General features: G+C 35.7%; 1 long non-coding RNA gene across 1 annotated transcript in view; it reads left to right on the top strand.

Moving 5' to 3' along the window:
• The window catches only part of LOC110255318, a 72755-nt gene that overhangs the window by 43991 nt on the left and 3639 nt on the right, over positions 1 to 25125 (top strand). Inside the window, exon 4 of the long non-coding RNA XR_002338137.1 lies at positions 18837 to 18923. This is a non-coding gene — a long non-coding RNA (uncharacterized LOC110255318). The remainder of the gene's footprint in view (positions 1 to 18836; positions 18924 to 25125) is intronic.

Here is a 25125-nt window from a genome sequence, read left to right as displayed (position 1 = left end):
CTCTGACTCTCTCAAGACTGTGTTCTCCACCACTGAGATAAAATGTCTTTCTCTAAACCACTGATTATTGCCAGATGACAACTTGTTATCACACAACTGTCTGTCTTATATGAAGTTAGAACCAGTCAGTAGGTACACTGACTAGGCAAAGTAGTTCCACCTAAGGAGGAAATAGCAAAACCTGGAGAGTCAGAACTGGTATGGTAGAGTAGCATGTTCACAATGAAGAGATTTTCTTGAACAGCAGTAATGGCTCACATTAGAGTCATGGAAACCACAATTAAATAGATCAGTGCTATATATGAAAAGTCTTGAAAGCCATGCACAGGAGTTTGTATTTAATGTAGCAGACACTGTGGTGTTATAGAAGTTCTTAAACTAATGCAACAGCTTGCAGGATACATTGGAGTTGGCTAAAAATGCTCTCTAGTTGGTTTTGAGATATGGCGTTTGGTGGAGATATAAAATGTATCCTAGTGGAAGGAGAGAAGAGAAAACAAGTAGGTAAAATTTTTGAATGCTTTAAAATTAAATTTAAGATGTCATTGGCTGGTTATCCAAGTTAAATATTCTCCATATACAGGTGAATGAAGATACTGTTTTTTCATTGAGCAGCATTGGGGCTGGCAATTGGAGTCAATATGTAGGGATGTTCACTGTTGATGTTCAAGATGCGATGAAATAAGTATAGATGAGGATCAGAAGGCCAAGACAAGAGATGTGATGAAAACCCACAGTTTGGTCAGGGGAGGAGGGAGAAGAGTCAGCAAAGGAAACAAGGAAGAATCATTCATTGAAGTTGGAGAGAAAAGAGCACAATGTCATGGAAACCAAGAGAATGCCAAGAATGAAGGAGCAGGTACTCAACAGTGTTAAAAATCATAAAGAGGCTGAAAACATTCAGGAGGATGAAACCTGAGGAGAGACTGGAGATTACTGATGATACTTGAGAAGAATCCAATGAGGTAGAAAAGGAACAGATTTCAGGGAATACTTTAACATGAAGGCAATTAACATGACTCATATTTTGAGAACTTTGGCACTAAAGTGAGAGAAATTGAAGTGTTCCAACATAACACACCCTTAATTTCATAATAAAAGACAATGGAAAAATGAGATTCACCTAAGAAAACTTCACTTTCCAGCAGCCTTTGCTGGAGTCTCTTTTAATTTTTTTGTGGCAGAAAAGCCAGTGCTAGAAATTTGTTTTTTTTACTATTGAAAACTGAACTGCACAATTCTCTATTTCTGTGTTGTCTTTCCATCAGCATTGACTTTACATTTTCCTTAACTTGTCATCTTTCTGTACTGAAAGTAGGAAGAAAAAAAAAAACATGCTAATTGACTGAGGTAAAAGTGAAATTTCCAAGACTGTCGATCTACATGATTCCTCGGGTGGCTTTTCATTGGCAACAGAGTGTCTAAGGCCCAGGGACAAGAGGAATCAGACCACAGGGTGCCTGCCAGCTCTCCAGGGTACAGAAACCCACTTAGGCATGCATATAAATGAGCCCTGAAATAAGTTGTGAGATAAATGGTGTGATATACAGAGCTCTATACTGTGCAAAGGGGCCTGGACTCTCCTGATGGGAGGGGAAGGTCGGTGCTGTGTGGCTGGAGTAGAGAATGACCTTAGAAAAGAATCTTTCAGAGGCTTGATGTATTTTCTTGGAGTGCTGTGCCAAGATGGCAGGTTGTTTAATTGTGTAAAATATAACACCGAACAGCCTCTTTCCTCTCACCTTCCAAAAATGCTTATGCTTGCAAAGGGAAAGTTTGGCATTGGTTTCCACTTGTTTCAAAGAACTTTTTAAAAGTCTAATGTGGAGATACATTGATCTTTTGGAAGGTCAGAAGCAGATTCATAGGCCAAGGTACTACTTCTGAATAGCTGAGATGCTAAGTGATCTTATATTAAAAAACACAGAGGAATGTCCCATGTAAAAACAATTACATTTCATTGTTTTTGTTCCTAAAGAACAACATGACATGGTGTGTGTGTGTGTGTGTGTGTGTACATACATAACATTCTCATCATTTACTTTGAGTTCAGATAATAATTAATTCAGTGATTGCATGCAATAATTAGAAATATATTTCGATTTTGTAGTGTAATTTTAAAGTAAGGAAAAGAGACATATACAGAGAAGGGCAAAGGAGATGGGAAAAGGAGAGGATAAAGGAATATAAATGGATTGAAGAGAATATAAAGAAGATAATCCAGGAAAATGAAGGAAAGGGAAAAAAAGAGAGGAAAGGCACCTTCTGTGTTCCCAGAGCAGCGTAAAGAGCTAAGAGAGAGGGAGGATGGATGGCAGAGCATTGGAAAAGGAGGCCTGACAGATCTTCTCTACATCCTGAGATGACTATGCTGGTTGGCGATCTGGATCTGTAGCCCTTTTTACTCACCTGTTGTTCTTTGCCTGGTTAGAGAAACCAAAATAGGTGTTCCTGCTTTTCATCACCCTTAAAAATCAGGAGTAGATCTCTAGCAGTTTAGATGAGTTCTTTCAGAGTTTGCAAGGATACATCTTCTTATTTTATTTTTAAATTTAAAAAAATTTTGAGAGAAAGTCTTAGTTTCCGTTAGGATCTTTGGGGTTTGTTCTCAAGTGTGAAGGAATGACTACATTTTAGAGTCTTAGTGATATCATTGAACAAGCTCCTACAGGAAGTCGTTTGACATTCAAAAAGCCAGATAATGCATTTTAACACCTCTGATGGTTTATTTTTGGAACCAGCTACTATTTTATTATGTTGAGCTCTCCTTACTCCTTGTACATTTGACTGCCCCCACTCTATTTTGTGCTTTAGGTATGTTTCAGTAAGCAATTCCTCAGTGCATCTGTCCCTCCATCCTCCATGTCCCTCCCTCCTCCCTTCCTTCTGCCTACAGAAATGCCCACTGTAGGCCATAGTTTTTTAATTGCTTCTCTTGAGCAATGTCACAAGATTCCAGAGGAAACATATTGATCTCTGACTGCCTCACCTGAGTCACCTCATCTAAATCTTGGGCAAAACTCATCAAAGTGCTACACACCACCTCTTAACTCTAGCCCAGTTACTGAAAATCAGTGTATATTTTACCTGGTTCTTTCTAAAATGGTTACATTCAGCCTGACCACAAGCTTCTGAGGTTGGCCAATCATTCCGTATACCTCAGTGTGCATATGCCAATCCCAAATCTCTAGTCTATACTGCCCACCGGTCCCCCATAGCAAGCATAAGATTTTCAAAGTCTGTGAGTCTGTTTCTATTCTGCAAATAAGTTTGTTTGTATCCTTTTTTAAGATTCTACATATAAGTGTTATCATATAATGTTTGTCTTTCACCTTCTGACTAACTTCATTTAGTATGATAATCTCTAGATCCATCTATGTTGCTGCAAATGGCATTATTTCATTCTTTTTATGCTGAGTAATATTCCATTGTATATATTCACATCTTCCTTCTATTTCTCTGTTGATAGACATTTAGATTGCTTCCATGTCTTGGCTATTGTAAATAGTTCTTCAGTGAACATTGGGGTGCATGTATCTTTTTGCATTATGGTTTTCTCCAGATAGATGCCCAGGGATAGGATTGCTGCATCATGTGGTAGTTCTGTATTTAGTTTTTTTACAGAACCCACTGTTCTCCACAGTGGTTACACAAATTTACATTCCCACAGATAGTGTAAGAGGGTTCTCTTTTCTCCCACCCTCTCCAGAATTTATTGTTTGTAGACTTTTTTTTTTTTTTTTTTTGTCTTTTTGCTATTTATTGGTCCACTCCCATGGCTTATGGAGGTTCTCAGGCTAGGGGTCAAATCGGAGCTGTAGCCACCAGCCTAGACCACAGCCACAGCAACGCGGGATCCGAGCCGCATCTGCAACCTACACCACAGCTCACGGCAACGCTGGATTGTTAACCCACTGAGCAAGGGCAGGGACCAAACCCACAACCTCATGGTTCCTAGTTGGATTCGTTAACCACTGCGCCACGACGGGAACTCCATGATGATGGCCATTATGGTGGTAAGGTCGTACCCTGGGGTAGTTTTGATTTGCATTTCTCTAATGATTAGCAATGCTGAACATCTTTTTAATGTGCTTTTTTTTTTTTTTTTTTTTTGGCCATCTGTCTTCTTTGGAAAATGCCTATTTATATCTTCTGCCCATTTTTTGATTAGATTGTTTGTTTTTTTTAATGTTGAGCTGCAGGAGGTGTTTGTATATTTTGAAGATTAACCCCTTGTCAGGTGCTTCATTTGCAAATATTTTCTCCCACTTTGTGGGTTGTAATTTCATTTTCATTATGGTTTCCTTTGCTGTGCAAAAACTTTTGAGTTTAATTAGGTCTTTTATTTTCATTACTCTAGAAGGTGGATCTGAGAAGATATTACGGCAGTTTGTGTCAGAGAGTGTTCGGTCTATGTTTTCCTCTAAGGGTTTTATAGTATCCAACTTTATATTTAGGTCTTTAATCCATTTTGAGTTTATTTTTGTGTATGGTGTTAGAGAAAGTTCTAATTTCATTCTTTAAAACCGTCCAGTTTTCCCAGCACCACTTATTGAAGGGACTTTCTTTTCTCCATTGTATATTCTTGCCTACTTTGTCATAGATTAGTTGACCATAGTTGTATGGGTTTATTTCCAGACTTTCTGTCCTTGAACTATACACTCTTGGCTAATAAAGTAGCACATTGTTTTGAAAATTTTCTTGATCAATAAAGACTCTTCCATATTATACTAAGATGAAATTTTTTTTTTTTTTTTGATGTAGCTGTTTCATCTGTGGCCACTGCTATTATTTTGCTGTCTCAGGAGCAGTTTATTTTTAAATTTATTTTTCTTTTTTGACCATGCTTGCAGCATGCAACAGTTCCCAGGCCAGGGATTAAACTCCTGCCACAACAGTAACAACACTTATCCTTAACTCACTAGGCCAGCAGGGAACTCCCTGGGGAGTAGTTTAGACTCTTGTAGATGACAGAACCAAGTATTCGATGGTCTTCTTTTATGACAACTCTAGTACTGAATAACAGGATACAGGTTTTACAGAAGTTGTTCTAGTTACTTTCAAGGAAATGATCAAGAATAAAGGGTAAAAGGACAGCAGGCATTTAGGGATTGTTAGGAAAACTTTGATATAAATTTCATTCCTAAAATATTTCTAGCATACTACTCTAAAGATAAAGTTATTTTTGATAAGAAGTATAAATTCATGAATTGAGTTTATTTTTGGAGGTTTTCAATTTTTTGTTACAAATAGAATTACAAAGTGAATTAAGCTAATGAACATTTCTTAGTAGGCTGGTAAGTCATTCACAGAAAAAAAGAGGAAATAAACAAATAAATTCATTGATTAAAACCCTTTAGGTGTAGAAAAATCAATCTCTTTCTGAAGTCATCTACTGTCTTTAGGTACTTTTTCTGTACACACTTTATAATATCACCTTAGTAAGTTCTGAAATGTCAACATTTTTTAATCATCCAATCTATTTTTCTTAATTTTAAGTATTGCCATGAACTTGATTAGTTCTTCCAAGGGCCAACTGAGATGGAGGACTGTAAGATACATAAGCAGCAGAAGAAACAGAGATTGATTTGTGTGGAGACTTATGCTAAATCACAGCAAATACTCTCTTGGACCAGTACCTCTAAAATGTCCCAAGCATGTATTTCTTTGACAATCCAGGTAAAAGTAGTCTTAGTACTATCATTATTTACATAATACATTTTTTTAAAAAAAATAACCAGGCTGCCATGATGTCAGAGAGGGAATCTACTGTGATGACTCAGAAGATGGAACAATCGTGCCAGTTTTCACTGAGTAAATGAAAACATTTTCTGGGAATTAAACTTTGGACTTCCTTGCATGTTAATGAACTCTTTAACCCACCAAATGTGCAAGCTTGGTGAATTTTTTGCCAGAGATATAGAGACACCTACTGAGCAACAAACTTTACCAGATAACTTAATATCTTTCAGCTAACTCTAATATTCTGTAGTTTTATGTCATTAATTTTCAGTTATTGGGACAAATAAATGTTCAGCCACATGCAGTCAAGTGCGTAATAATAGAAAGTAAACACCTTATGAAACACAAATAATTTGGTTGTCAGTGAAGACACAGATTCTCCAAATGAGTTGGTTTTATCTGGATTGTTCAATATATCTGATTCAGATGTTATGAAAACTTTGTTATAATATTGACCTGTAGGTAATTGATCTATATAATCTGTATAGTATTGATCCATAGGTTAACCTAGATAGCATAGTCACCATCAAATATTAATTTAATAAGTGATTATTGCATGTTTCTTATGAGTCAGTATTGTGCTAGGCTCTGGGAATCCAATGGTAAATGATAAAGATGCAATTTTATGATCATATAGTCTAGTAGGATATTACATATGCCAATAACAATCAGGTGAATAAGAATAATTATAAATTGGGATAAATGTCAAGGAGAGCAGCAGTGTGCTAATATTAAAAATAAGTGGCACTCCTGTGGACTTTGCAGATAATAAATAAATAAAGTAAGTAAGTAAGTGTTGGAGTTGTGGTGTAGCAGATTAGGGATTTGGCTTATGCTGCAGCAGCTTGAGTCACTGCTGTGGCGTGAATTCAATTCCTGGCTCAGGAACTTCTACATACTGTGGACACAGCCAAAAACAAACAAGCAAATAAATAAATAATTGTTCAGGTGCTACTTTGGAGTAGTTTGGAAAAGCCTCTCTGAAGAAGTGATATCTCCAAGATGCAGTCATAGGAAAGAGGGGAAAGGGCAAGCACTCCAGGCTGAAGGAACAGCATGTGCAAAAGACCCAAAGTGGGAGGTGCTGAGGTACTGAAAAAAAGGCCAGTAGAATTGGAGTAAGGTGAGCAAGGGCAAGACAGAAAAAAGATGAGGCTGGAGTCATAGGCATGAGCCAGGTGATATAGAGCCTTGGAAAAGGTTTGAAGTACAAGGCAATAGAAAATTCTCAAACGGAGGACCTATATGAAATGTGAGAAAGCAGAAAAGCAGAAGGAGGAAATGGTTAGGAAGCTGTTGCTATAATCCAAGAAAATAGTGATTGAGCCTTAGACTCTGGTTAAAAAAAAAATGAAGAAGAAGAAGAGGTAAAAGGACGTATGAAAGATATAAAGACTTAGTTTAGAGGTGGACTCAGTATGACATATATATAGAAGGTGATGCAAAGAAATGGCTATTGGTATGGAATAACTTAATAGGCTTCCAAAGGGTTAGGTTTTATTTTCCTGTTATTTCTTTATTTTTATTTGGGCATGAGGTTGTTCTTAATTATTCAGACTTTTATTTTATTTTATTTTATTTTGCTGCTACTACTTCATACTTTTTTCTTTGTTTTGTTTTTTGGTAATAGTTAATATTTTATTAGAGAGAGCCTTCATGTTTTATTTATTTACTTTCTTGTCTTGTTGAAGATACTATGACAATATCTCTAAGTATATTGCTTTTGGAGTTTTATTACACTTATATTTTCTGATACTGTCTAATTGTATGATGTCATCAGAAAAGGGTTGTATATGCTGCCTAAGTAATATGAAGGATTTGTTCATAGTAGTTTACTTCTACCTGACCTGTCAACTTAGGAAACTAGTCAAATAATTTCCATCCCTTCTTTATTTTTTATAGTATTTCACATGTTTTACAACTGAAATGTATTTATTCTTTCTTATCCCACATTACGAGGATGTTTGGTAGCTATCCCTTCGTGCTGTTGTTAATACTATAAAAAGCCTTCTCATTTTAAAAGATTGGAAATGAAAAAATAAAATGTGATGTAGCTATACAATGAATAAATATTCTACAATAAAAAAAATGAAGTGTCAGAGAACTCCCAAAACTCAATGACAACAAACTTAATCCAAATATGGGCAAAGGACTTGAATAGACATTTCTCCAAAGATACACAAATGGCCTGTAAGAACATGAAAAGATGCTTGACCTCACTAAATGCAGTTCAGAATATCTTCTTATACTCTAAAACTTAAAATCAGAATATTTACCATACAAATCACAGTTTAATTGCAGTTATGTGTTATAGCTTGATCTTAGTTTTAATGCATTATATTCATCATGTTTATTGCATATTTTCTTATCTCTTCAATTGGATTACAAACACATTTTTTCTTTTTTCTACATCCTTCATGTTATCAACAGCTTCTTTTCTTCCAAGTTATAAGTGTACTATTTTGTTTCTGTGCCTTATTGTAATTTCTCTTAATTTGGAAATTCAGTTTTTTCACATTCTATTAAAGAATCTTTTCCAGTTTTCCTTTTCAAAGTTAGATCTACCTCAAAAATTAGTTTCTCATAATGAAAAGTTCCATCACTTTGCTATTTTGTCCTGACTCCTCTCTCCAAGGTTGCTTGGAGAGGTTGTTCCCTGGAAAAGAAACATTGTGATTATTCTGTGTAGCTCCAGAAGACAGAATGAAGATTGATAGTGGAAAGTGAGAGGAAGAAAGATTGTATCTCAGTTTGTGGAGGACCTTTCTAATAACTACAACTATGTGGCATTCATTGGAAGTGCCCAGGTAGGAGCTGGTCATTTATCACCTCGGAAGGAATGCCAACATTGCAGTGTCATGTTGTAAAGGAATGATTCCTTCCAGATCCCTCCTGACTCTAAGATTCCATCATTCAGAGAGGACTTCTTTTTAACTCCCCCACCTTGCCTGCCCCATCTTTTTCTCTAATGTCTAAGCAAAATTTTAAATTAAAAAAAATGTGAGATAAAATAAAATCTCTATGGAATAGCTAGCAAATTAACATCTTCAAGATTATTTCATTTCTCCTCTCTAACTCCTCTTTTGCTTTGTATTTGAAGTGTTGGACTTTGTTGCAAACTTTCCAACATATGCATCCCTTTCTTTTATTACTAGTAGTGTTAGCTCCCAGTGTTGTGATTAGTCTTAGCTGCATCTCCAAATCTCATTTTTTATTATATATGTAATATATATATATTTACATTTAGCATGAATTGGCATGAAGAAATAAAGGGCACACTGGAATTGACAGACTAGCAGGAAGTCTTGCCTTATTCTCTCTCATAATCCCTTAAATTTCCCATCTATCATTTCGTAAAGTTGAAATACAATTCCTTACATATCTCTATTACTCAATTGAAATACCACATTGTGGCATACTTTTGTATTGGGAAAAGAATCCTAGTTTGTCTAGGTCAAGGCTTTTCCTTGATTTAAACCATTTGAATATATTTCCTGCATCCCTTTTCTGCTAAAATCAGCTTTCATGAGAGTCAGGCATTTTCTATCCCTCTGAGAATGCTCCACTGTGGTCAGTGGCTTAACATAAACTGCTCTTCTAGCCAGATTTTAAGCTCAAGTGTGATTAAATTCTTAATCTGATGTCTAATATCACATAACAAAAAAGAATTTCTGCCCAAATACTAGAAGATGTAGGAGTAAGACTGAAGTGGGTTTAAGATTGGCTCCCTTTGAGAGAAGCATTATTACTGTGTTGAACTTAAATATATGTAAAGGTGTCAAAGGTGGAAATTATGTGCTCTTGGCAAAGATTTAATGTGTGGTATGAGAGAGCATTTATGGCCTAGGGTAATCCCAATGAGTGAGAGAAGGTGTTTGCCCACTTAATGTCAGAATGACCTCTTTGTTAATTAGCCACACAGGATCTGCCCTGGATGTTAAATGTTAGAATCATAAGCCTTTCATGGCTAATGTCACATCTAGATTGTTATTACTAGAAAGTAGTTTGTGGAATTATTCATGGTCTTTATCAGCCTGGTATTTCCAAAATGAAGGATATCATGCATGGAAAATGCCAATTCAGTAACCGGTACACCATAGGCACTTAAAACAAGTCAGCCTCTTCTCACTCTTGCCCCCCCCCCAACCAACTGACTAGCTTTCCATTTTTGCCTAAGATGTTCAGCAATAAAAATATACCTGGGTAATAAATAACGTACTTCCTGCCATTTCTGTTCTTTAAAGGTAGGAATCTGGAATTGAGACTCTTTCTTTCAACAGGCTTATCCTGCATTATCTGTTTGAAGGCAGAGCCTCTAAAAGGGCTTGTAAGACAGAAATGGAACATCCGCCTATTTATATTGTCTTCAAAAATCATTAAACCTGGAAGAATCTATTTGGCCTATCAAATCTGCATTTGCCTCACTCATATTTTGCCAAGTTACTTCCTTTCCCAGGAGTCGAACTTACTTTCCTTTATTCTCTTCATGTTTCCATGTTAAATTTTAAAAAGCAACGTGTACACAACCCCCATCATCATCACCACATATACACACATCACCCAGACACACATTTTCACATCTATCTGTAGATTCACAGATTGTTTCATACTTGATTTCTTTTATACCCCTGCCCTGCTAAGTCAGCATGTTAATTTATTTTCAAGGCTACTTATATAATTGAATAGATGTAAGCTTGAGAAAAAGTTGTGATTTATGTGTATGGGTTGGCAGAGGGCAGGGAGGCTATCATCAGCCTTGAAGGAATCTAATGTCATAATACATACCAGCCTTCCACAGTCACATTTCTAGTCTCACGATGGCTGCAAATCTGGGTGAAGCTTAGTCTTTTTTACCCATAGGAGGGAGAAGATTTGAAATTGAACTCCTAAGTGGAGAGGAAATGGCTGCTAACTTATCTCAAGGAATGTAAGAACATGTGCCTCTGGATCAATCATTTTGAAATAGTTTTTTTTCCTCTCACCTAGTCCAGTGAGGAAGACGTGTAACATCTTGGAAAGGGGAAAAATACAGGAGTACTTTAGGGGGATTCTTTTAGCAAAATATAGTGGACAGTGAAGTCTGGGAATATAAAAATGAGCCAAAAACGAGGACAGTTGCTGAGGAGGGCATGAGGTGAAGAGGAGGTGGATGTCTAAACTCAGGCAGGTACATGTTCATATCAGCACCTCCCCTTCTTTCTCGCTTTACTTTTACCCTGAGTGGAGCTTGAGCACTGGGAGGATAGATACTAGGCTAGAGAAGGGTTGGGAGAAGGAGAGACTGAAATCCCAGTCTTCTACTCTAGTCCTGATATCAGCAGGTCATTGGGAACCTAGAGTACCTAAGTCAAGCAACCTTCAGAAGCTTCTTTAGGGTCTTTTTTTTTTTGAGAAACTTTTTCTGCTTCTCTTCTACCTTACTTTTTTTCTGATTTCCTCTTTATGTGCCCAAAACCCTTGTGTACTTTTCAGCTGCTACAGGGTCCCCTTCGAGATACCCTACCCAGGTCCCCTGTCATCCTCTGCCCAAAGCTCCAAATGACCCCTGCTGTCAGAGTTCATTACAACACTCAGATTCAGAATGCAGTTCATTTCATTTATGTAGATATTAAGTTGAATTAAATCACATGAAATTATAAAAAAAATTAACAATCCCTGAATTTCTATTTTTATAATCTAAATGAAATGCTAATTGATGGTCTGATTCAAGAATAGATGTTTGAAGGGAAAGCTTTTCCCGAAGTTTTGGCCTCCTCCCACCTCTACTACTCTCCATTTAATGAACCATCTTTAGAATGGTTCAGCTTTACTTTATCTGCTCACCTTTCTGAGTCTTGTAAATATTTCTGTATTCCATTGGGCATAAAGGCAATTGTAGGGGTGGACACATTGTCAAATAGGCAAATCACAAATCCAAAAATAGAGTTTCCCTTTTTGATATCAATATCTGGCTCTTAATTTACTCATACATTACAAAGCTCAACTTTTAAAGATGATAGGAAGTTTATCGTACATATGTAGTAAGTTTCTTTATGCTGATGGAAATGCACAAAAGAGCCTAGCAGGTTTTAAATGATAGTGAAATAAAAATAACCAAGAGCCATTGACTTCCAGCCTCTTTACCTTGTTATACAAATATCTGATTTTAATTTCATTCTTTAAATGTATATTTAGCTCTCAAAACTGCAATATTATGGTAAATAATACTACATACACTCTTAACATGTTATATGTGTTAATATGTTGAAAACCACACCCATTAGTTATGTTCAGGTGAGCTGGGTTTTATGCAATCCTCAGAATAACGCTTCTTCTGTTATCACTCTGCATCTATTTATGCCTAGTGTAAAATGTCATAAATTAGAAAAAGTTCTAATTCCACGTTATTTATTTATTTTTTAATTCACACCTGCACGTCTCTGCAGCACATATCTCCGAGCTCATTTAAAGTCCAAGCAGGCTCAAGCACATCTGTTTGGTGCAGGCTCTACTCCTGTTCAGAAGTCACTCGTGTATAAACACACAAATATGGGAAAGACTATGTATTACTTGTAGCTTTGGAAACTATTAGAAAAAAAAGGCCTTCATATATGGTAAGATGCTAAAATAAATTTCTTTGAAACTAATTCTTTAAACTGAGTTCCCAAAAGGTCAGGGACAAAAGAACAGTGACAAATTCTGACTGCATAGTCCAAAGTGAGGTGATGAACCATCTTCCCAGGAGTTGCAAAGGAAACTTGAAAATACCAGTTTTATGACCTTTGGCTGATCACATCTCTAGCTTATAAAGGGGGACACAGAGGCCTATAGAAGGAAAGTTGGAAATCTGAGAAAGGTTTTCCTGAGAGAGATGCTCAAATCAAGTCATGTGAATTCACCACCTTTCACCCTCACAAAGATGGAGAGTAGGGAGGGCAGGGCTTTGTCCTCACTTTACTAGTATGACGGACTTCAGTGGGACCAATCAGAGACCTTAAGTAACTTTTCTGTAGCTTGACGAACAGTGAACTTGTGTCTAATGTAGTCTTGAGGATTGAGCAAGAGGCCATGTCTGAAGCTGCTTGCTCACATAAGAAGCAAAAAGAGAATTAGCTATGGTCAGGACAGCCTTCATGCCATAGTTTGATAGGCTAGAGATCTATGAATGTTTTCCACAGATTCGATGTGGGGTCTCTAGAGGAACTTGCTTGAGGTTGTTTTAGATGCACCTTTAGAAAGTTGTCTAGGGAGCAAGGAAATCTCGGTCAACAGGCCTAGCAGAATAAAGTTTCCATCTGGGGGAGATGTATTTGTACTATAAAGGGAGCTTCAGGTGGAGATACCTGGAAATTGAGAAAAGAGGGTGTCTGAACAATCCACAAAGCACCCTATGAGAGGAGCCAGCACTAAGCTACCACATATAGGTGAAACCTGGGGCAGATTACAAGGGTGCCAATAAAGTAACAGCTTTTCTGTACAACCATACTACACACACACACACACACACACACACACACACACACACAGTTCTACCTCCAGAGGATCCAGGAACCACAGCTAATGACTATTTTTTTAAGGGGATGAGAACTTTCTTTCTTTTGTGTGTGTGTGTGTGTGTGTGTATGTGTGTGTGTGTGTGTGTGTCTTTTTTGTCTTTTTTAGGGCTGTGCCCACAGCATATGGAGATTCCCAGGCTAGAGGTTGAATCAGACTTACAGCTGCCAGCCTACACCACAGCCACAGCAACCTGGGATCCGAGCTATGCCTGTGATCTTCACCACAGCTCATGGCAATGCCAGATCCTTAACCCACTAAACAAAGCCAGGGATCAAACCCACATCCTCATGGATGCTAGTCAGGTTCGTTAACCACTGAGCCATGACGAGAACTCCTTAGTGGGATAAGAACTTTCTTAGAGGACTTTCAGATTGATTCTAGGTTCACAGAAGTATTGAGCAGAATACATCAATTTCCCACTTACTCCTTGCCCCTACACATACTAGCCTTCTTCATTATCAACATCTTCCACCAGAGTGGTACATTTGTTACAATTGATGAAGTTACATTTGATGTATCATTATAGCCTAAAGTCCATAGCTTACATTAAGTTTCACTCTTGGTATTATGCATTCTATGAATTTGGATAAATTTATAATGATATGTATCCACCATTATAATATCAGTATACAGAGTAGTTTCACTGTCCTAAGAGTCTTCTGTGCTGTGCTCAGTCATCCCTCTCTTCCCCCAATCCCTTGCAATCGCTGCTCTTTTTACTAGCTCCATAACTTTCCCTTTTCTAGAATGTCATATAGTCGGAACCAGACAGTATGTATCCTTTTAACTTAGTAATTGCATTCAAGTCTCCTTTATGTCTTTTCATGGCTTGATAGCTCATTTCTTTTTAGCACTGAAAGATATTCTATTGTATGTATGTACCACAGTTTATCTATTCACTTGATGAAGGATATCTTGATTGCTTTCAAATTTTGGCAATTATGACTAAAGCTGCCACAAACATCTTTGTGCAGGTTTTTGTGTGGATATAAATTTTCAACTACTTTGGTTAAATATCAAGGAGTATGATTGCTGGATCATACAATAAGAGTATGTTTAGTTTTGTAAGAAACCACCAAACCATCTTTCAAAGTGGCTATCCTTTTTACATTCCCACCGGCGATGAATGAGAGTTCCTGCTTCTCCACATCCTAGCCAGCATTGGAATTGTTAGTGTTCTAGATTTTGGCCATTCTAATAGATGTGTAGTAATATCTCGTTTTAATTTGCATTTCTCTGCTGACATTTGATGTGGAACATCTTTTCATATGCTTATCTGTCATACATACATCTTTTTTGGTGAACTGTCTGTTAACATTTTTGCCCTTTTTTTAAAATTGGATTTTTTTGTTTTGTTGTGTTTTAGAAAGTCTTTGTATATGACAGTCGTCCTTTATCAGATGTGTCCTTTGCAGATATGCAGATATTTTTCCCAGTCTGTGATTTGTCTTATTCTCTTGATAGTGTCTTAAATAGAAGAGATTTTTTATTGAAGTAAGTTGATTTACAGTGTTGTGTTAGTTTCAGGTATATAGCAAAATGATCGAGTTACATATGTATTTTTTAGATTATTTTCTATTATATTTTATTACAAGACATTGAATGTAGTTCTCTGTGTCATAGAATAAATGTTGCTTTATCTATTTATGTACAGTAGTTTGTATCTGTTAATCTCATATTCTTTTTTTTTTTTTTTTTTGTCTTTTGAGGGCCGCATTCACAGCATATGGAAGATCCCAGACTAGGGGTCAAATCCAAGCTATAGCCACCAGTCTGCACCCCAGCCACAGCAACCCAGAATCCAAGCTGTGTCTGTGACCTACGCCACAGGTCACGGCAATGTCGGATCCTTAACCCAATGCATGAGGCCAAGAATCAAACCTGTGTCCTCATGGATGCTAGTCGGGTTTGTTACTGCTGAGCCACAATGGGAACTCCTAACCTCATATTCTTAATTTATCCCTCCCCCCCATTTTTCCCCTTTGCTAAGCATAAGTTTGTTTTCTATGTCTGTGAGTCTATTTTGTTTTGTATATAGAGCCCTTCCTATTATTTTTTAGACTTCACATATAAGTGATATCATTGTAGTATTTGTCTTTCTCTGTCTGACTTACTTTACTTAGTATTCCATAGAGCAGAAATTTTTAATTTTAATGTGGTCCAGTTTATCAATTATTTGTTCACAGATTATTTTGTGGTGTTGTGTGTAAAAAGTCCTCCCCAAATCCAAGATTGTCTAGATTTTATCCTATATTCTAGTATTTTCATAGTTTGTATTTTACATTTAGGTTTATGGTCAATTTTGAGTTAGTTTTTATGAAAGGTGTAAAGTTGGTGTTTAAATTCTATCATAATTATTGTTATTATTATTGTTGTTGTTGTCATTATTATTTTGGATGTGAATGTCCAGTGGGTTTTCTAGCATCATTTGTTGAAATGGCTATATTTCTTCATTGTATTGTCTTTGCTCCTTTGTCAAACACCAGTTGACTATATTTATGTGGCTCTATTTCTAGACTCTCTATTCTGCTTCATTGATTTATATGTTTCTTTTACCAATATCATGTTGTCTTGATTTCTATAGCTTTGTAATACATCTTGAAATCAAGTAGTGTCAGTCCTCTAACTTTGATTTTCCCTTTGATATTGTGTTGGCTATTCTGGGTCTTTCACCCCTATATACACCTTAGAATCAGTTTGTTGATATCCACAAAATAACTTGCTGAGTTTTTGATTGGGATTTCATTGAATCTATAGACAAGTTGAAAAGAACTGACATCTTAATAATATTGAGTGTTCCTATCCATGAACATGGAATATCTCTCCATTTATTTTGTTTTTCTTTATGTATATCAGAGTTTTATAGTTTTTCTCATATAGATCTTGTACACATTTTGTTAGATTTATAGCTAAGTACTCCATTTATTAGGGGAATGCTAATATAAATGGTTATTTTTTTAATTTAAAATTCTACTAGTTAATTGCTGATATGTAGGAAAGCAATTGACTTTTGTATATTAACCTTGCTATAATTGCTTATTAATTATGAGAGTTTTTAATTGATTCTTTCAGGTTTTCTGTATAAACAATCATGTCATCTGTGAATAAAGACAGTTTTATTTCTCCCTTCCCACTTCGTATACCTTTTATTTCCTTTTCTTGTCTTATTGGATTGCCTAGAACTTCTAGTACCGTGTTGAAAATCAGTTGTGAGTGGTGATATCTTTGCCTTCTTCTTGATCTTAATGGGAAAGCATTGAGTATCTCTTCATTAAGTATGATACTAGCTGTTGAGATTTTGTAGATATTCTTTATTAAGCTGAAGAAATTCTCCTTTATTCCTAGTTTACTGGGAGTTTTTTCATGAATGAGTATTAAACCTTATATCTTTTTAACTTATAAGATAATGTAAGACATGTTATAATAAGAAATTAATGAGTTTTAAAAAGCGCATGTTCCTTAGAAAACCTGTTATTTAATACAAGTATATAATGTAAATTGGTTAGAATACATATGAAACAACAGTTGTTCTTTCACATCTACCACACCATGTAAGATTTTTTGAAAACAGAAAACTTTATATAGTACCTTAAATTTTAAACAGTAAATGATGATAATACAATAAATCTTTTACCTATCAATTCTCCTTCCAAAAATGAGAATTTTTAATTGCACATTCATTTCCTTAATCCTTATAAAAAGTATCATGCAATATTTTAATGGAATTTCTATTTTTTAAGAAATTCTTGACTTCTATATTGAGTGTACCAAAACTACTTATATCTGTTATACTTGACAGAAAGTAGAGGAGAGAATGGTGTAACAGCCCTTTGGAAAAGGTCAGAAAGAGCATGCTGTGTGCCTGTTCTTGCTCTTGCTTTCTTTAGTGTGCTTACCTTTTAGTTGCGCAAGAACTATTTCCACCCCAGCAGTATGACCGTACATGACTTTCGTTTCATGAAATGTGAGTGATTTTCACTGCCTCTGAGAGAGTAATTTTTTATTTAACCATTACTTATTTGGGTGATCCAATTGAATTATGTTTGATTGGACCGTGTTCATTGATGAGTCAGTTACAGAATCATACTATCAATATGTACTAGATGTTATAGCAAATGCTTTTTGAAATTGTCACAATAGTATGATTATTAAGAAATTAAGCCCTTGTCAGTCACATCGTTTGCAAATGTTTTCTTCCAGTCCATAGGTTGTCTTTTGGTTTTGTTTATGATTTCCTTTGCTGTGCAAAGCCTATCAGTTTGATTAGGTCCCATTTGTTTATTTTCATTTTTATTTATATTGCCTTGGAAGACTGAATCTTTTTTTTTTTGAGTATCATATTTTAGCAAGTAATTAGCAATGAGGTTAAGAAATGATAGTGGTGGAATAGGGAAAATACTGGTTCCTCTGTCAAGGATTTTGAGCTCTTATTCCTCCCTCCTTGCTCTCTTTTTCTAATTAATTAAGATAGAACAGTCTCTTCCCTTCTTTTAAAATAAACCTGCCAAAAAGAAACTTCTCTGATTCTTGAGATAAGTTCCTATTGCCACTACTTTCTATACTGTGTTAATTTCTCATCCAAAGAATTTGACACTAGCACTAAATGTCTTTCTCCCTTTTGTGTCTCTTTAGATATCAGTATCTTATATAGTCTGCAATATGATGTGTTCTATTGTAATAGGTATGACGTGACTATTTTACTTCAGTGTAAGGGAATCTGAAGGCTTAAACTATAATTGAATCAAATAAGTCATAGTCATACATTATCCAGTTATTGAGTCTATCTTCTGAGCTTTGCAAGCTAAATATATAATCACAACCATGTCTTCTTCTCTGTTGTCTTCAATAACAAAACATCGTTAATCCACTTCTGCTCCAGATTTCCAACATGGCAGCTCTCTGTATTAAGAAATTTAAGATATTATCCTTCAAAATACAGATACTACTGTGTAATTTTATATATGTAAAAGAGATTGTCTAGTCCATCTCTTTAAATATAAAATAGGATGAGAAAATTCAGACTCAGAAGTAATGATCAAAAAGAAAGTGGCGGTAATAAGATTTGGCAAAAAGTCATATGGCTCCAAATTTAATGTTTATACTTACTACTCCCTTTGTTACCAATAACTTCGCATTTTCCTTTCCCTATAGTAATAAATTGTATAATTACTATAGAAAAACTTCACTATTCTAACCTGCAGTAAGATTTTCGGGAGTCTTGAATTGGTTCAGTCTGGTGTTTTGTTTTTTAAATCAGGTAATAAAAGAACTAAAACCAGATGTGACTAGCCATGCTGTAATCATTAAAAACAGGTTTTCTTGATCTCATAGTAGGTTATTCTAAGATCAGACCTCAAAATTTCTGAATTATTAATGGCTACAAACAGCAATAAAAATTTATTTAAAATGTCCATACACTTGCTTCCTCTGATTCTAGGATGCAGGCAGGAACTTGGTGAACACAAATATATGTCTTGTTTGGTGGTATAATCATTGTGAGCATGTATCATGATTGCGTAGGCAAAATACTCACTTTTCCTTTTCTTCTTTTTCTGTAGCTTCCATTTCCCACCAGCTTTTGCACCTGCCTGCCATTCCCTGAATGCCAGTGTGACTAATGAGTGCCAGAGGCAGCAGATGGGAAGGTAAGCTTTCCCTGTCTGTACTCACATATTATGCAGTAGGATTTCTTGTTCTTTCCCATAACATTCCACTCAGTTGATCACTAAATAGTCAGATACAGTGTGAGATGTATTTGGTACTTGTTTAACACAAGGATCTGCATCAGAGTTTATGTAAGAGTTAGCTGAAAACATGGTTTGAATTTACTTGCTAATCTCACTAAAATTCAGTCATGCAAGTACTGTTGAGCCCCACCTGTGATGCAGCACATCCATAGCTCTCCTCCTAAATTTTGTCCCAATCTAGCTATTGAAACCTTATGAGAGTTGATGCCATAGATCTACCCTAATTCTGACCTCAAAATCAGCTTCATTGTGCCATAGGCCAAATTAGATTGCTAGCAGATAAAAGAATCCATTCTTCCAAATGTGTGAAAGGACTCTGAATTGTGGTGGTCATGCACTCTGTGAAACAGTCAGTTCCTAATTATTTAGGGACTCCTTTTCAAGTCAAAGGATCCATAAATTCTATAGAATGTTCTTCTTTTCCTTCCTATAGTAGCTTCCCTTTTGTTCATTGTGTTGCTCAGTAGAACCTACAGAAGGGGGCCAGAGAAAAAGAAGTAAAAAAATAAATAAATTCTGTCTATTTTGTGGTAGTAGATAACAAAATAGAATATTGTGACAATGCAGAAGATGTGGAAGCTACTGGTTATAATGAGGCTTACAGATCATTCCACATCAATTATTGAGGTTCATTTTATAGCTGTGGGAAACTAGGAATGCCTATGTAGAAAAATTTTTTGCTTTTGTAGGCATCTATATTTACTATCATCTTGGCTGATAGTAATTTATAAAATTTTTGTCATAAAAGCAGTGATGATAAAAACCTAAGCATCATATATAAGTATGAAATAAAAATAAATTCTCAGGATTCCCTAGTGGCCCAGTGGTTAAGGATCTGGCATTGTCACTGTTATGGCATGGGTTTGATCCCTGGCCTGGGAACTTCCCTTCTGCATGCCACAGGCATGGCCAAAAAACAAAAACAAAAAAACAATAACAAAAATGAAAACAACCCAAATTCCCTCTCCCCACCTCCTACTGTCCAACTCCCAAGAAGTAACCCACTTTGAACGATTTTATTTTTGGATCTTGTATTAGTGAGCTCCATTACTCTAAATAATATGTCTCTACTGTTTTACTGAACCACTCTAACCAGTTATATCTTACCTAAAAACTGAAAGATTAAAGATGAAGAATTTAGACCAGTTATATAATCTTACCTCTCTTCATACTCATTTAAAAATTTTAGCACTTCTGTCATTACCTTCAATCTCTAATAGTAGATTTAAAGCTCTAATTAAATCCATGCATATATGTATGTATGTGTATGGATATGGATATAAAATATCTTTCTATCTCTACTATGGATACTATTTCTTATCTTTACCATATTAGGTAAAAATTTAGTACCTATTACATTTTTGTGTTTTGTTAATTGGGTTGATGGTAAGACTTAAAATTCAATAAATTCTATAAGTATTACTCATTTAAGATGAAGCAGTGTGAGCATACCCATGGAGAAGGTAATACATATTTTCTTTGGGTGAAAAACCAGAGCTACTTGAAGAAGAATGTTTCTATTGGAAATTCTTTTGTTAGGAATACCCTCCCCTCTTTTCTTTTCTTGAAAGCTTTTAGGATTTTTTCCCTCTATCTTTGAAATGTGAATTTTTCATTCATCCTGCTTGGCATTCTACCAGCCTGAATCTGAAAACTTGGGTACTACTTCAGCTCTAAACAATATACTCCATTATTTTAAAATGTATTCCTCTTTTCCATTTTCTATGCTCCTTCTTTGTAGAATAGCCATTAGCTAATAGGCATTAGTGTTGGATAGCCTGCAATGATTTTCTAACCTTCAACTTCCCTATTAAATTTTCTGTCCTTTTCTATGTTGATTTGCATTCTGGGAAATTTCTTCAGCTGTTTATTCTAAACTTTTTCCTTGTTTAAAAATATTTGTTAATCATATTCTAAATTTCTAAAACCTCTTTCTTAGACTTCTTTATTTTGATATAGCAGCCTATTTTTATCTTTTTAGAATATTTTCTTAAATCTTTCTGAACATATACAATATTTCCAACTTCTGAATTATTCTTGTTTATTTTGAGGTCAGTTTTATTTATTTTCCTTCTTATTTTGTGCTAATTGTTTTTCTCAAATTCTGAATGAAATAAGTTCTAAGATATGCTTATTCTTTTTTTTCAGATTTTAATAGCTTTGAAATCAGGATGCATCTTAGAATCGATAGAATGTCACAGTTTAACTGGCACTGCTTTTTTTTTTTTTTCTTTAGTGGTATGTAAAATTATGTATTCTACAATTAATACCCTCTTAGTTGAAAGGAAACAAATGATTTAGTCATCAGTAGCTGGTTAACATTCATAAGGGTTATGTCAACTGGCAAGGTTTTCTTATACAGTTATTGAGGCTTGTTACTTTTAAGGGCATTTGTATTCTAGTTGTGTAAGGTTTTTGGTTGGCATGCTTCATTTTAGACTGCAGGAGCAGAAGAAGCAGATAGTTACATGGTCCATTCCTCACATACCCTAGCACCAAACTAAAGAAAGCTTTGCTCTGAGGTGTGGCACTTATATGTAAAAACCTGGCTTTTCCCAGGAAGATCTTTTAATTTTTTTAACAGAGTTTGAGCCTGAGGATAAATGCTTCTAATGTAATCAGGGACAGGGGTTGAAATTAGGCACTAATTTCCATCGCTATTCTTTAGAGATATTAGCATCCGGATTTTAGCCTTTCTTCACATTCTCTATACATCTAATTGTCCTTAGAGGTTCTGAAGTCTACTAGATCCCACCTGGGTGGTAGCATTATCTTGTTAGTGTTTTGACTCTAGTTTCCTTCACTTTGGTTTGTCTATCAACATGATCATATTGACTTCTGCTTCTTCTTTATTTAGTTCCTGGATGAATGGTTCTCACTCTAGTCTGCACGTTGTAATCACTTGGGAAACTTTATAAAACACAAATCCCTGATCCCACTTCCAGGAATTCTGAGTTGGGGCTATGGAATTGCTAAATCTAAAGTATAACCAAGATTGAAACCTGTTGGCCTAGAGAAACTCTGAAATCTAAAATGTCAAAAAGGAGGCAACATAGGGTACTGATTACCATAGTAATCAACTACCATAGCCGAATTGCCTTGGTTTAAATTCTACCTCTATCACTTAATATCTTATGATCACAAGCAAGTAAATTTCTCTGTGACTCAGATTTCCACATCTGTATATTGGAGTACATAATCATAATAATGGTTTTTAAGGTTGCTATCTGTTATATGGACTCAATAAATTAATATTAAACAACACTTAGATCATAGTGTTACATAAATGTAAAATGATAAATACACTAGCTACTGAACATTGTTTCTTCTGTCTCTTAAATCTCTCTCCAACACGTTTCACTAAGTTCATCATTCATTCCATTCATAGTTTTGCTTACTTCCGGAAGTCTGTATACCAGACTCCACTGCCCATCACTTAGCCCTGTCTTGCTAATGTTCTTAATTTTGTAGCCTTGTTGTCATTCTGATGAAGCAAACCACCCATTGAGTCATCCTTCAACTCTCCTTCTCCACTCCTCACTTGGACTGTTGAAGGCTACTGAGAAGAATGGTGTCATTACAAAGTCATGGTCTGGTACCCTACTTGGGTTCTCCACACTATCTGATTTTTTTTCATGTGTCCCTGGTTGATTCTTCTGCTTCTCACACAGTGACTCCTTCAAATGTTTCCCTCCACAAACTATTTATTGGGTCTCTTTTCCATCTCAGGAAACAACTTTTTCTCCTACTTCATTAAAAAGTTAGAGATTGTCAGTTGCAGACTTCCTCACCTTCCTATGATGAATCACTTAGTGCATGTAACCTTCCTTCCTTTTCTTCAAGTCTTGTCAAGCAAGTAATACTCCTCCTACTCAAAGAGAATTCACATATCTGTTTTCTTGGTCATTCCCATTCTTTCTGTCTCTTATTGTCTCTGTCTCTCTTTTGCTTTCTCTTCTGTGTTTCAGCTTTTTCTTATCCTTCATTTAGATTATTCCCCTCAACATATCAACATTTTAAGCCTCTCAAAAAAAAACCTCCCTAAAACACACCCTTTGTGTCCTTCACTTCATAGAAAAACTACTCAAAAGGATATTGTAGATCTACCTTCTTTCCTATCTCAGTTCCTCTCAGTCTCATCCTACCGAAATTAAATGTCTGTCCCTCACACTTCAACAAAACTCTCTAATGACCTAAATGCCAAATCTAATGAAGTCTTTTCAAGACTCATCTTGTTGGGCTTCTCTATGGCAGTGGATGTTCCTCTCTTGAAAGGAACATCTCCTTTGGCTTCTGAAATATTGTTTCCTTCTCATTCTCCTTTGATAATCTTTTCCAGTTTTCTCTATGACCTTCTTTTGTCCGCTTGTTTAGTATTGGTATGTCGCAAATTGTGACCTTAGCTTTATAATCCAGGATGTTTCTTCCACTGCATATTCTGATACTTCTGTGTATAAGCTGTGGCTCAGAAATCTTTATCTGCAGCCTAGAACTCACTTCAGACCTCTACTTCTTTAGACACAGCTACCTAATAGAACTTTCCCATCTGGATGACCCAAGGAACTTGTAAAATTGAGATCATTTACTTTTCCTCAATCTTATTTTCCCTTAAGTTTCACTAATTTTAGAAATGAGTGAATGATTTCCAACACAGAAATCTGGGACTCGCTTTTGATATCATGCTCACATTCTCATTCTAGATGAGTTTTTAAGCCCAGTTGCTTCTACTTCTATAACGTCTCTAATCTTCCCTTCCTTCTATTATTTACCTCCATTACTATTGTGTTTACTCAGAATCTGATCTTTTTAAAAAACATCATCAACATTTATTTTATTTTTTAATTTAATTTTATTGGAGTATAGTTGGCTTACAATGTTGTATTAGTTTCAGGTATACAGCAGAGTGAATCAGTTATACATATAAGGAATTTGATCTTTTATTGGCCAAGTTTATAATTGTCTAACTTGCTTCCTTCAATCCATCTTTTACAAGAGAATTTTTCCCAAAATTAATGTAGAAGGAAGTGAATGTTTACCTATTTTAAGACGGAGATTAAATTCTTGTCTTATTTTTTACACCATTATAAAGAGTGATTTGACCCATTGTGTGGGAGAAGGTGAGACTATTTTATCTCCCAGTGAATGGAGATCAACCAATTATGTTTTTTGAAGACACAGTCCATCCTGTACTTTGGAAAAGAGAAGCCAACTTTCTTCATGCTGGTAGATTGAACTATTGAACTCCAGTTTTAGTGGGTCACTGAGGTTTCTCTTTTGACAGAAGAGAAAATATAATTTTCAGGATAATAGAGATTTTTTTTCTATGTGTACCTTTTTATTTATTTGTTTTTCTAGTAAGTAGAACAGAGGTTATCAAAGTGTGGTCCCTGGACCAGAAGCATAATTAGTACCTGGGAACTTGTTGAAAACATAATTCTTGGCTCCTACCCCAGATCTACTGAATTAGAAATTCTGGACGTGGGATGCTGGTAATATGTGTTTTAAAAAGCTCTTCAGACAACTCTGATGCAAGCTAAAGGCTGAGAAATACTGGGCTAGAATGATGTCTGCCAAATAGTGTGTGTTGAATAATCATTTGTTGAGAAAAAGGATAACTATATAATGAAGGGATAAAAGGGTCTTGTGGTTTCTAGGTTGCTATGAAAGACACTGCGGAAGCTTCCGGGAACCTTGTTGAGTCAGAATTCTCTCTAGATAATCACTGTCTTCCTGTGAGAGGGACTCTCATGTTGCCCACACCCAGGAACTGAGCCCTTTGGCAGTCTGGTCTTTCAGAGAGTAAAACATCTCTTTATGTACAACAATATCTTTTCTTTGGAGCTGAAACTCCAATAGCAGCCCCTGAATACTAGTCAGAGAGGTTGCAGAAAGCTTTGGCTTGGGGGTGGCTGTCAGTAGTCTGAGCCATGTCAATAAGGAACGAGTATTATCATTACATGTGCACACCATTTGCAATAGTGTTAACATGAGTCTGGTTGCAGCTTAAATTACATCACAGGCATCATAGCACACATGCACTAAACCTAAGCATTTTTTTCTCACATCATTTTTTTTTTCTTAATTCTAGATGGGACTCTAT

Source organism: Sus scrofa, chromosome 13 (assembly GCF_000003025.6).
Source record: "Sus scrofa isolate TJ Tabasco breed Duroc chromosome 13, Sscrofa11.1, whole genome shotgun sequence".
Lineage (NCBI taxonomy): Eukaryota > Metazoa > Chordata > Mammalia > Artiodactyla > Suidae > Sus > Sus scrofa.
Note: the sequence above shows the minus strand (reverse complement) of the source record. Positions and strands in the feature narration are given on the sequence as shown.